The 13,300-nt window shown below is 33.7% G+C and overlaps 1 protein-coding gene across 2 annotated transcripts in view; it reads right to left on the bottom strand.

Annotated features, from left to right (window-relative positions):
* LOC128207922 (inactive tyrosine-protein kinase 7-like) overlaps window positions 1-13,300 on the bottom strand; it is a 97,307-nt gene that overhangs the window by 69,005 nt on the left and 15,002 nt on the right. The gene's annotated exons all lie outside the window — the stretch shown is intronic.

Raw genomic sequence — 13,300 nt, 5'->3', positions numbered from 1 at the left:
GGTGCTGTATTAGCATTTATTTTTACTTCTTTGCAAAATTTAAAGATGCACTCTTACTCCCAACTAAAACTTACTACACTTAAAACATTTGTTTTAATATGCCAAAAAAAGACGAAGAATCTCGAAATCAATGGTTTTTATGAAGGATATGAAGGTTAATATGGCAGAAAGGTGCAGAAAACATGGTATTTCTACCTTATGAGACGATAGAAGATCGCATTAAATAATTTAGCAATCACCAATCATTTAATATTTTGCAATTGCAGCTAGTAAATACACAGTTATAATATTGTTAATAGTAATTAATATTTTCCATAAATGCATTATTTAGTAAGTAGTTGAAGGTGTATCACTCAAAATTTATGTTTGTTATTTATGTGTATGTATTGATTTTGAATAAGAGTGTTACTTTAAGGGAGTGCAATTGCTGAACAAATATTCCAGAAAAGCTTAGGAGCTCCTGCACTTTAGTCATGGCAACGACGCCAGAAAACAAAACAGGTTGTCCATTTTCACTTTCTTGGAATGAAATAGTCTTTATTAACCTTATTTTTCTGAGTCATTTTGGTACAGAATGAGTCAAATTTGACAAATCACTATGCATTGGACAGAGCAAGACCCAGCAAGTGCATATCATTTTGGATTTAACAGATTTCTGAGGTTACAATAACAATAACCAGTAATTTCAGCCACAAGAAATGAGATAGAAATCTGAAATGATCCCAGTAACAACATGTTTGGAACATTGTTTAGGAATTTTCAATTAAGTAGGCACAAAGTTGAGTGACAGATCGCACAGCTGCTTTTCTGTCTGGAAACAAGCCTTTGTGCAACCTGGACTGTTTGCTGAAACTCTTTAATATTGGAGGAAGGGCTGGTAATACTGAGATCATCAGATGAAGACTGACAGTCAAATTGGTAATCCATACAATATAAACATGCTGTATGTTTACACAACACTGACCATAGTGACCGTAACTGTCAAGATCTAAATATTGCTTCAGTTTTCCATCATCAGATTTGTAACAGGATGTTGTTTTGAAACTCTGGGACAATTTTCTTTAAAATTGGGAAAATGCAAATTTGCCATAACCTTATGAGTATTTATTTTCTGCATAAGAAGTTTCATTTAAATCAAATCATCCCTTTTTCCAGTGAATTCAATCCTGTTAATTCAAGTGAAAGGCCATGCTTATTAAATGTTAATTCAAAATGATATTTTGAGTTCATTTGGTATCAATGAAATTAAATAAATGAACATCTACGAACTGATGACATGAGTTATGACAGTATAACAAGATTTGTTCCCGTCAAATGTGCCAGACCAAGCATAAAACTTTTCCAGATAATTCCATCATGTGTTTCCCCCGAGGACTCAACTAGCAAGAAACACAGTTCAATAAAATATATTGACAACAATTACTGGTAAAACAAGGAACTAATGTGCCTTCATGACAAATGAGAGCTGTCCCAAAACTGTTCTATTTCGGAAGACTCCGGTCCAATATGCCAAAACATTTACACTTGATCTAACTGGAGCTGCTAAGAAAGTGAATGTTCACACACAGTTATGAAATTCTAATGCCCATAAAGGCACATGGACCTTAAAAGGTACAAATTATGTCTGCAGGATTAAACATCATAGATCCAAGATATTTTAGAGGTTGGGATGGCTCAGAGGAAGAGTGTCCATCTCCAAAGCAAGAGGTCCCAGATTCGATTCCCAGCAGGAAAAAGTTCTTGAAGCCTCTCACATGGACATGGTACTGGTGAATTTGACACAGCAATAAGCAGTCCAAAAAATGTATGTATTAAAGAGGATGCAGAAGTTTGGGAAATATATTGGCTACAAAAATATAGGAGGTTGAGGAACTTCCCACCAAATTTGAAAGAAAATAGTTTTGGACACGTTCTTTTACACATATCACTTCCTTGGACAATTCAAGGGAGTGTCAGCCCAAGGTGAACTGACATATAAACCATATTTGGTCTTTAATATTCATATTTAATAATATTGAAATAGACTAAAGGCTAAATATTTTATATATCACACATTTAATATCTAGAACTCCAGACAAATATTGAACGCATAATTAACAAAGCTTTTGTAGAAAATGACATCAAGTGTTTTTCCCTGCATTTTCTTTGGAATTCACAAACAAAAGAAATGGGAGTTCCTAAATCCAGCAACTGAAATGTCAATACGAGACTTCCGACAAATATTTTTAATGTATTTTCAATAGCCCTAAGTGATGTCATAATATGTTAACGACACTTGTGAGCTGTTAAAAAGAAGCTCTTACAATCAGGATGACAGAAAAATCGAGAAAACGTAAGATTCAATAAAACATTTGCTTGAGTAATTGAAGACCCTTTAGGACTATTTGATTTTGCGCTAGAAATGCCAATATGATTTAATGGAATATAAAATTACCCAATACTTCTCAATTATTTCATGCAATGTGATTTGGAACTTCTATTTGGCATTTCCGCAGTTTAAAACGTCGAAACAATGTACTGCACACAAACCGTGTTATTTTTCAGGGTTTACACATTTTAAGGGGTGCATCTCTTGGTTTTGCAAACAAACACATCGATAAACAAATTAAAGCAACACATCCTGAAAAAAGGCAGAATCCATTATGAGCCCTTCAAAACCAGTAGGAGGCCATTTCATGACAGGCTAACAATGAAAAGTGTTCATTTTCAAGTTTAAACACCAGTTAACCCCTTATAATAGTTGGATGCTCTATGAAAATACAAGTGCCTTTGTTGGGAACACAAATAATTGAAGGCACGCATCTTAAATCTACCTTGTTACTTAAAAATAGGGACAGCCGCACAGAACGCAGGCTCGATAACAATTGTTGAACAGGGCGGGAAATTAGGAGGGATTGGTGAGGTAATCTGGCCGTATAACAGGCTTTGCGGGAGTCCTTAGTTTGCAAAAAGGGAAAGTCTCACCAAGCTTCACCTTTTAACATACATATTTTAATAAGGGGTTTGAGCATGTGTTGTTCCCGAAACATGTTTTCATAGATTATCAGGCTTTTGGTATTAGAAATACCACAAAAACATGCACATTGTATCATTTGATTTGTCATCATTATGAGTGGAGACAAGACTAAACAAATCAACAACAGGCTATTTATGGTGGCCATCTTGGATTCCATCTTGAAAAATATCTATTTGCGAGAGCTAACAGGTGGCAAAACTGTCTTTTCATAAACACGTAACTTTTACCTATAACATGATATAAAACTATATTGTATAGCAGACAGTTGCAGTAAATTTCCTAATTTCTCACATTTTTCTGCTTTGGAACACAGTTGTTGCTAGTGTTGTTTTTCTATTCTTAGTGAACTACTTTACGTTATGTTTTTAATCAACTCAACATGCAGCATTTATTTCAGTCAAAATGATCACTTTCATATTATTACATCTAGGACCAGGCGGAAAAAGGCTTAGATGTTGAGGAAAAATTATGAATCAACATATCAATAATATTTGTATTAATTAATCAAACAGCCATAATTTAAACAGAATATCACTTTATTTTAAAAATAAATAATTCACAAGACTTGTATTTGCATAAAGGATTATTCATGATGACCCAGGGAATACGGAGGCCCAATTATAGCCACCTCAGTCGCAAGCACAGCCAATGTAAATGTTCGTATAAGGTCGTCTCAATGGACCGATTACAAGCCAGACTCATGAAATTTTGCATACAGGTGCAAAGTGAATGATAGCTTATTATAATCGCAATTATTCTACATTTGTAAAATGTTTATCCATCAAAATATTCAATTTCAATATAAACACAGGTAAATTGATCCTTTATTACTGTTATAATTGAGTCCATAGCACTGAAAATTGAATATATTTGGCCATAAAGCTCGGTTTTCTATTTGCTATAAATTTTTACTGCAAACTGAATTAGGTTTAATTCAATGATTGAGACTTATGAATTTATATATATGAAATATATTTAAATGTTTTTGAATGAACGACAAAATTTATGGCACAAATTATTATTAAACCTGTCCTGTCGATGAAACTGACTTATCCCTCACCAGTAGCTCTTTAAAATGAATCAGCCATGACAGGGGTGTTAGGGGTCATTGATAAAGGTTCCTGAAACCTCCCTCCCCTCCTGATAACCAGGGACATCTTCAAAAGCGGTCTTTACTTTGAAACTGGGCTCAAATTCTGCTCTTTAACCCGATATTTCTTCAGCCCTTATCTCATTATGGGAACTGAGTTTAAAAAATTCACACCAAATGTGTCTGAAATTATTTCAAATTTCCCACACTCTTTAATTTGTTTTGATAAAATTTTATCTATACTATGTTTTTCAACTATTAAAGATACAAATTGATTTCAGAATAGTTGGTGTGAAAGATTAGTATCTTGTTAAAAACCTCACGAAAATATTACAAATATAATTGATTTTTGATAATATCAAAAGGACATGACATTTTCAAAACATCAGGTCTCAGGTCATGACATGCCCAATATGTTCTTTTCAATGGTCAGTTTATTGAAATATTGAAACCAAAAGATTTGCATTAACAAGAGTCAACTTGCATGCTTTTTTACCCTGAAGCAGAAACATTACACAGAATGACATCTCTTCCTTTCAATAGGGACAATTCAAAAGACCTTTTAAACAGAAAAACGCAAAACAACAGTTTTGGAAGCACACTATCATTTTTGGTAGCTCTTTTGTTATTACTTTGAAGCACAAACCTTCCACCAAAACTAAAGAGAAGGGAGACATCCAAAATCAAAGACAGGATGTTCAAGAGAAAAAGAGATTTCATTAACCCCGTCAAAAAATGTGCAAACAAGTTTGTTCCCAAGAGTGACAAATGGTAAATTATGCTTGGCAGATATTGACTCATATTTTGGGCAAGTGAGGGATTTGAGACCTCAGAGTAAACACTGTATGATAAGTGACCCGCGCTGATGAATAACTGTTGGCATCCTCGCATGCAAGAGGCCTTCTCCGCTGTTTCCGATCAGCTAAAATGGAGGTTTCCTTTCTACAGGCAAGCAAATATGTAAATTTCACTTCTGGGTAATATTTGATCTCAATGATCAGTCAAACTATTAAATAATTGAGTTCTTCAGGCCTGGCCTTGATGTACATGTGCACATCTCAAAGTAAAGGCTCTAATAATGTTACTCGTGCATCATTGTCCTCCCCCTACTTACTCTTACTTACTCTTCCCCCATCCCCACCCCAAACTACTTCTACCATTCCTTTTCATGTAACAGCAGTCTCAGCATTATAATTGGATGAAAAAAGCACGCAAGCTCTGCACTTGTAAATTGTTTGCTAAGCCTGCTCAAAATCAGTAATTTTAATGGTTGGAGATTGTTACCATTTTTTCATCTCAGAAGAAATGTTAAATTTAGGCTTGTTGATTCAAAAGATTGATTTCGCTGACTGCATAATATTCTCGATGCTCCCTTACAAAAAGAAGGAAAGTTATTCTTATGTCATAATGTTTGTCAGCTGAAAAAGTTTGTCACTCAGTTGACAATATCTTGACGGACCAAACGGTCTGTTTGTCACTTTGTTTGTTGATTACAAAATAAACCACATTTTGTCCAGAATAAGGTTTTTATGTCACTTGGTATGTGGTCACTCAGATGATCACATTTTGTCAGAGCAAAAGGTCTGTTATAATGTCACTAATGGTTTGTTGGTCACTGAGTTGACCACATCTTGTCAGAGCAAAAGGTCTGTATGTCACTTGGTTTGTTGGTCACTCAGATGACCACATCATCTCAGAGCAAAAGTCTGTATGTCCCTTGGTTTGTTGGTCACTCAGATGACCACATCATCTCAGAGCAAAAGTCTGTATGTCCCTTGGTTTGTTGGTCACTCAGTTGGTCACATCTTGTCAGAGCAAAACGTCTGTATTTCACTTTATTGGTCATTGTCGTGATAACATCATGTCTGAGCACAAGACCTGTATGATACTTGGTTTGTTTGTCACTGAGATGACCATATCTTGTCAGAGCAAAAGGTCTGAGTTTGTTGGTCAATTGACCACATGTTGTCCAAGCATAAGACATTGCTTTGACCTTGGATCATTGCAGATTGGTAAACTTGGTAGGTTGCAGATTTCAGGGTGTTGTTGAGTAAGTATTCTCTACATCCCTCAGCACACACACACACACACCATGCCACTTTCATTGCATTTTCATTGCCATTTTATTCCTTGTTGAAGATACAGGAGCATCGGCATTGGCAGTAAATTAAACAGGACATTAATTTCTCTTTGCGGAAAGATTTCAAAACTATACAGTTACCAAAATCTTTTAAATACGTGATTAAGCAATTAGATAAACAGATACCATGGCAAGAAATCATGGTTGTTAAAGTTATAAAATGCTGACTTTATAACCTTATAATGGAAGAGTTATAAATAACAAGTCATTAAACTGCTGAAGCATCTAATTTGATAGGGTTCCCATGATAACAGACTAAAGACTGGACAGTATGGTAGGTAAGTGGTCAGTGAGTAGCCATTGGGCAGGTGGCTAGCTCGGACAGGTGGCTTCAAATTATTCTAGTGTTTAGTTAATATAAAGTTACAAAAAACATTTGCAAACAGTATAGTATCACAATAATTAGGGAAGCAGGGGCTATAAGCACCTTCATTGCAATTGTGAGAACAACATAACAAGCTAGCCTCTCTCTTGCTGAAGATCTTATTTCTAATTACTTTGACAATGTGCAGTATGTTCATGTTTTTCTAATAAAATGGAAGTGCATTAACACTGTAAATGTGCTTTCTGCATCAGATTAAAATCCAATCAAGGGAGAAATATGGAAGAACAATTTAATCATTCATGTGGTGGAAACTATAGCAGATGGGACCTGTCTAGAATCTCCATACATCATCAATGCTCACTGTTTTCCACTTAATTATAAACAAATGGTGCTGTAAAATTTATAGAATCTAAAACAAAAAGGTCACTGTTCCTTGATTGTAAATATAAGCGTAAACATTGATATAGAAATTGTATAAACGAAAAAAAATCATTTCTATGTAGCATCAAACAATTTCATATATTTTTATGTATCATTTGATAGCATGGAAGTTAATGGCAGTTTTTATGTAACTGAGATAATTTAATTACAAAAACTTCATACAATTTCATAGGCCATGATATTATAGGTATCAAATTATAATATTTCTCCTCATGTCGAAACCTTAAAACGAAATTGTTAAATCGCCATAAGACGAGGTTACGACAGAATGTAGCCATCCTCCTGTACGAAAATTGACAATCTGAATGCAGCTAAATCTCCGTTTCTTGCTTCCAGTCAAAATATGTTTATTTTGTAACTGAAGACAGACTTTGATGTTTGAAAATCTCAACTTTTACCTTATCGCTTGTGAAAAATGTCACCCTAACACGAGAGTCCAGGTGACGCATCACATTTTTGAGGTGTAAATTTTTGTAATGAAATTAAAACGAAACTTTAGAAATGAAAGTGAGAAGATATATTTGTACAGCAATGGATGCACATGTGTTAAGTTAGATTATCAAAAGCCATTTTGAAGTTAACAGAACTTTACAAATACGAAAGAGAGTAATATTTTATAAGATACTTGATGAAACTACTACAAAGTGATGGCTTAATCAATGCCAGAACATTTCAATATAAAAATACAAAAACAATTAAATAAAATATTTTTGTTATTTTTTTCATTATTTTATTCTCATATATTGCCTATTAAAACCTAAATCAGTTATCAGAAAATTGAAATATTTCATCCAAATCCTTAATGAACTCTAATGAATTCTATTTCTCAAAAAAATAACGAATTTTAGTGAGAATAAATGATTGCAGGATTTTGTTCCTACAGTGCACTGTATATACATTTTAAAAACGAGCAAAACATTAAAAAATCAGCAATTTGTGCCATTGAAAACACCGATTACGTCATATTCAGATTTAGATGAAGAAAAAAACAACCCAAGAGAAAAAATGCATTTCAGCGCAAACATACAAGACGGATTCAAAAACTGTGTTCATTCAGTGAATGATAAGATTATAATCCCGCAAATGGGTTTTTAATTCGCGAAACGTAAATACTCCAAACAAGGGTATTGAAGGAAACATCTTATAATCAAATCAGCCAAACTTTACCAAGTTTTCCTTGGATATTTATCCATGACGGTTTGTATCGTTTGAAATTAATTTCGTTAGATTACCAAACAACATAGCAAACACAGATAAGTGTAAAAACGGACGTCTAAGTAATGCTTAATTGTGTATAAACGTCTGCCTACATCAAAAGATATAAAAGCATGGATGATTTTTGGTATGTTAAGATCTGAAGAATCCATGTAAAAGTCAGCTCTCCTGGATATCAACCCCACAGTAATTGCATATAACAAGTTTGTTTGATTATCCCTTGATACACACATGTTTTTTTCTAATCCACTGCTTAATGCTTATCATGCATTTTATTATGCATTTTTTTATTTTATATAGGTATTCAAATTGGGTTACTGATTATTTGTATTGGTTGAACAAAACAATTTTTTGCCAAAAATTAGATTTTAATTTAAATATGAATGTTTTGAATAGCTTATGAACCTCCAAGAGTGAAGAGCTTTAAGAGTAGCTCTTCAATCTCCTTTTTGAAGTCACATGACCCAATAGCTTCCCAATGGGAAGCCAAGAGTTTCAATTTCATCTAATCCAGTGCCCAGGTGTGAAACTTACTGTGTTACTAATTGCCAAAAATCTGCTTCTTTATGGCAGAAGAATAAATAATTATTGTGACAAGTTATACAATTTCATGATGGAAAAATGTGCCGAAATGTTTTTTGGCAACATCGGTGCATGGCAAAGAGTCAAACAAAGTTGCATAATTCATCATACTTAAATCAATTTATGGCCCTGTCATTCAGAGACCACCAAAGTTTAATATGAAATTAAATCATTACTTAGTCAAAATTTTGAATTCGATACTTCTATTATGCAACGAAACTTCTATTTTGCAACAGTAATAACCTACATCTACTACAATAACAGTTTTCTCATAGAATGAAGACACTGATACATGTCACAAAACATTTTCTGAAATACATATGAATGTATCGAACAAATTGCGATAAAAAATAATGTTTGTGTTTTCTTTAAGGTAAGTTCCAGCACTTGATGTAAGTATGCAGAAAACTAACTTATCACCGACATGTATTTATTTAGTGTTGTCCGCTATGCAACACTGCCAAAAACTAATTTTCCTTTCTCTCGTTGTAAAAACAGACACAAGGCGGCAAAATACATTCCTCGGCTCATCAGTTTTCCAAATTTTTCTCCGAGCCCTCGTTGCAGTTAACTGTTGTACGAATGATGTTCCAAGGAAATAGTACAGGTGTAAGAAATGTTGTTTGTAACTGAGAAAATGATGAATGAAAAAAGGCAAAAACATCGACCTCCGAAATTCTATGAGAATTTCATGTACAAATGTACATTTTTACGATTGCAAGGAATTATTCAAAGGTTTTTGCTTTACGGAACTTTAAAGGATATAACGATTGAATTTTGCGCTATAATTCTAGTTTGTAAAAAAAAAATGAAAAAAATCTTGAACAATTGTTTTAGATTCTTTTCGCAGTTTGAATGGTTTTTATAAGAATTCTTCCTTTTCGAGTACATAATTAGCCTTAGAATAGAATATATATAAACACATACCTTTAATTAATCAACCTAATTTATTAATTACTGTGATAAATGAATATCAATAACATCTTCGTAAGTCAATCTAATACAATTATTAGCCCGTCTAATAGTAAAATCTTGTAAAAAAAATAATGGCCTGCTTCATTACGGCACCCAGAACGTTGTATGCTATAAATCATCCCCAAAACAAGACGATCTGTCAAAAACATGCTAACTGAAGTTCGGCTTTGCAGAATTTTCACTGGTACTTTTCACTGTCCCGAGACCACCAACAGATCCTTTTGCCAACTACATTTGTAATCATTAACCTTTGAAAGTTTTTGTTTTTTTATAAATATTTTTTGTACATTATACAGTTTTTTTCTGTCTGAGACAGAAGACCAATTAAGATCACTTAAGTTTACAGAACACAGATGAAACCTTAAATGTCATTGTTACATCTTGTATTTGGCGATATGATTTATGACATTTATTCGTCTTAACATCATTTGGACCATGAGATGTGGTAGAAATATATCAGATAAAAGGGGTTAATTGAAGTTTGATATAAAAATGATAATTGTTGTTGCACTTTTGGCAACCAAACATCCTGAGAGGGTAAAACAATATGAGATTTTGGTGTTTATGCTCATGTTTCTTCCAATTGGATCGGCAGACATTTTGTAATGTAATTATTTAGAAAGCTACTGACATAAATGGCTGCCAAAGTTCCATTTAGTCATTAATTGGTTTTATTATGTGGGTTTTTCTGTGGTTGGCCAATGCGCATAGCAGTTAAAGTATAGAGACATTTCATTTCAGGAGTCCACAGTTCTTATTCATTTTTGCTTTACTAAACAAAACAATCGGCAGTCGGGCTGTGTACAAATAATGCTGATTTAATACACTAGTAAAGCAAAAATAAACAATCACTTAAACAGTGGTAACTCAGGTAATTTCAATATATAAAACCATTGTCATGGTTACAATTTCTAGTAATAACATTAAGGTGGCACTCAATACAAATGCAATGCAACAGAGGCAAGCAGATTTACTATGACTTAATGGATTTACTACAGCCTCGCATGGTATTCTACCTGACAAAATTGGCTTAATTATAAGAAATACCATTTCCTTGATGCTGTTTTCACTTGTCTATAAACAATGAAAATTGGACATAATTAGATAATGACCACTATCATTAGCGGGTTAATTAAGGGTTAAATAAAGTCTGGGGGTAGTCACGGACCACATCTAGCTACATAATTATGCAGGAACAGTTGTATTAATGTGTCCTATTACTGTGGTCAAAAGCAGTGGTAAATCAATTACATGTTCATCTGCTAGGGGACCTTTGGTCTTTGCTTTGTTAAAGGAAATACTTACATGGCTTCTGAATGTTGGGCGGTTAATTGATCTACATCAATGTTCTGACTTGTGTTAATTATACTGAGGGTAACAAAACTAAGTAAACATGGAAATGGAATTTTGGTCTTGAATTCAGCAACTGTTGATCAAGGCACACAACAGTGGCTTAGCTGAAGTCAATTTTGATGTTTAACTCAAAAGCTACTGAGTTTAAAAGGCCATAATCATCCCTCTCATTTCTCCTCAATTTTGCTTTATTCCGCAAAGATTTCAAAAGAAATTTAATTTGCAATTGATATTGTCAGTATTGGTTCAAAGCTTAAATGCCCCTGTGTGGGTCCAATGTAGTCATCACCAGATTGGCCTAACTGAAAATACTGTGTTATTTAAGACCCGGAAGTTCCGGTGTATGATCCATTAAAATGTTGTTTTTTAGCTCAATAGTCAAAAGGTGTATTTTGGTGTGCTTTTTTGTTTTGTTTTCGGAAAAAAAAATGTCGGCTTCACCCTAACACAGCCCAGTCAGACCCTGGTCACAATCCCCATTGATTTTTTGTCTTAAAATAGGGCCCTTATGAATATTTGTAGTACCATCAGTTGAGTAGAGAAAACACACTGAAACATATACTCAGGCCAACCAGGGCTTCGGTACTGTCAGTAGAGAAATTAGTCAGTAGAGCAATCACTTGGGGAAAATAACTGCCCATTGCTAGACTCTGCAACCGAAAGGTATATTCATTCCATCTTCGCAATCTTCCAGAAAGCAATTAATCAAAGAAAATAATCCTTACATGATACAGATGGGCCAAATGTATAGCAGGTGAAGAACAAACAAACATGAAAGAGATGTTTATTTAATTCCAAAACAAAGTTGATAAAAAAAATTACCTCTTAAAATGCTGACACACTTAAATGTAAGCATATAAATCATCTCGCACGTGCCAGTTTCATTGTTGTTTTTTTATTTTCAGTTTACTGCACATGTCCATTGCATGCTAAGTCAGAGTTCTGCCCCACCCAAACCCTCCCTTCAAATCATCCAACACTTATTTCAGATTTTATTTTTGCTAAAAGTTATCAATATAATTGGTGTAAATTAGGAAATCCTATGAGAACCTGACAGTGGGGTATTGATTTGGTAACAAGAATGTATATTAATTATGCAATTCCAGGGAACCATATTTAATAACAACATTGAAAAAAAAAAAAAAAGTCATGATGTTTCCCCGAATCCCACAAAACGAAATGCTTTCTTCAATACCTATAAACTCCCATGGTGTCTGTAAAATTACGATAAATTCAACAGATTGGGCCTATAAAAAAATATACTTTTGATTCTGGTTATCTGCCCCTACCTACGAAGTATTCTCGACCCTACCATTTGTATAGTCCATAGGTAAAAAAATATATTTAAAAAATAAAAATTATAAATATTTTTTTAAAGTGTGTGTTTTAATATGAAATTTAAAATCTTGAAAGATTTATACAGAGAACACCATTCCCTGATGTTGACAATAACCTTCTTACATACTTATAAATTAATAAAATAAAAAAGCCTACATTTGTACCTATAGATGCTACCTGTTTTTGAAAAGGATGTAACCCTAACAAAACCTCTTTTTTTTGGCCTGGCCGATGTTCAGGTATGTACATAATTAAAGTAAAAATATTTTCAGTTTAAATATATTCCAAGTTATGTACCCTGTTTACAATTGTCATAGTTCCTCTCATTCCTTAGACTCAGTGCCACCCCGTTTCTGAGACCAATATTTTCTTAGGCCTCCATTTTAACTCCGAATTGCAAGGTGATTTGGCATTCTCAAATAAACAACAATTTGCTAGATTAATCATTCGCAAAGAAATAAAAATACCAGTAATTTTCTAAGTAAGGTCTTGGAATGTAAACATAATTAAAATGGAGATCAACAACGCAAATTGCATTTGAAATGCAGATATCTTAGGGTGCCAAATTTGCTGGTGGTCTTTGCACATATGGTTTATAATACCCGGGTGCATTAAATGGTGCATGGATTGATTAACGCATTGTAGATATGCATGTGTTTATTTCTTTTAATTTGCTATTAAAATAAACTTAATTCCGATGTCATATGCATAACATTAACATAACTACAAGGCTTAGTTATAACACCCTCATAATCGGAGCAATTGCAAAAAGGGTGGGATAATGATAGATGCTGGGTTCCAAACTTCTTACAGAAATGTGTGGCC

The sequence above is a fragment of the Mya arenaria genome, chromosome 11 (genome assembly GCF_026914265.1).
Source record: "Mya arenaria isolate MELC-2E11 chromosome 11, ASM2691426v1".
Lineage (NCBI taxonomy): Eukaryota > Metazoa > Mollusca > Bivalvia > Myida > Myidae > Mya > Mya arenaria.
This window is presented reverse-complemented; position numbering and strand designations above follow the sequence as displayed.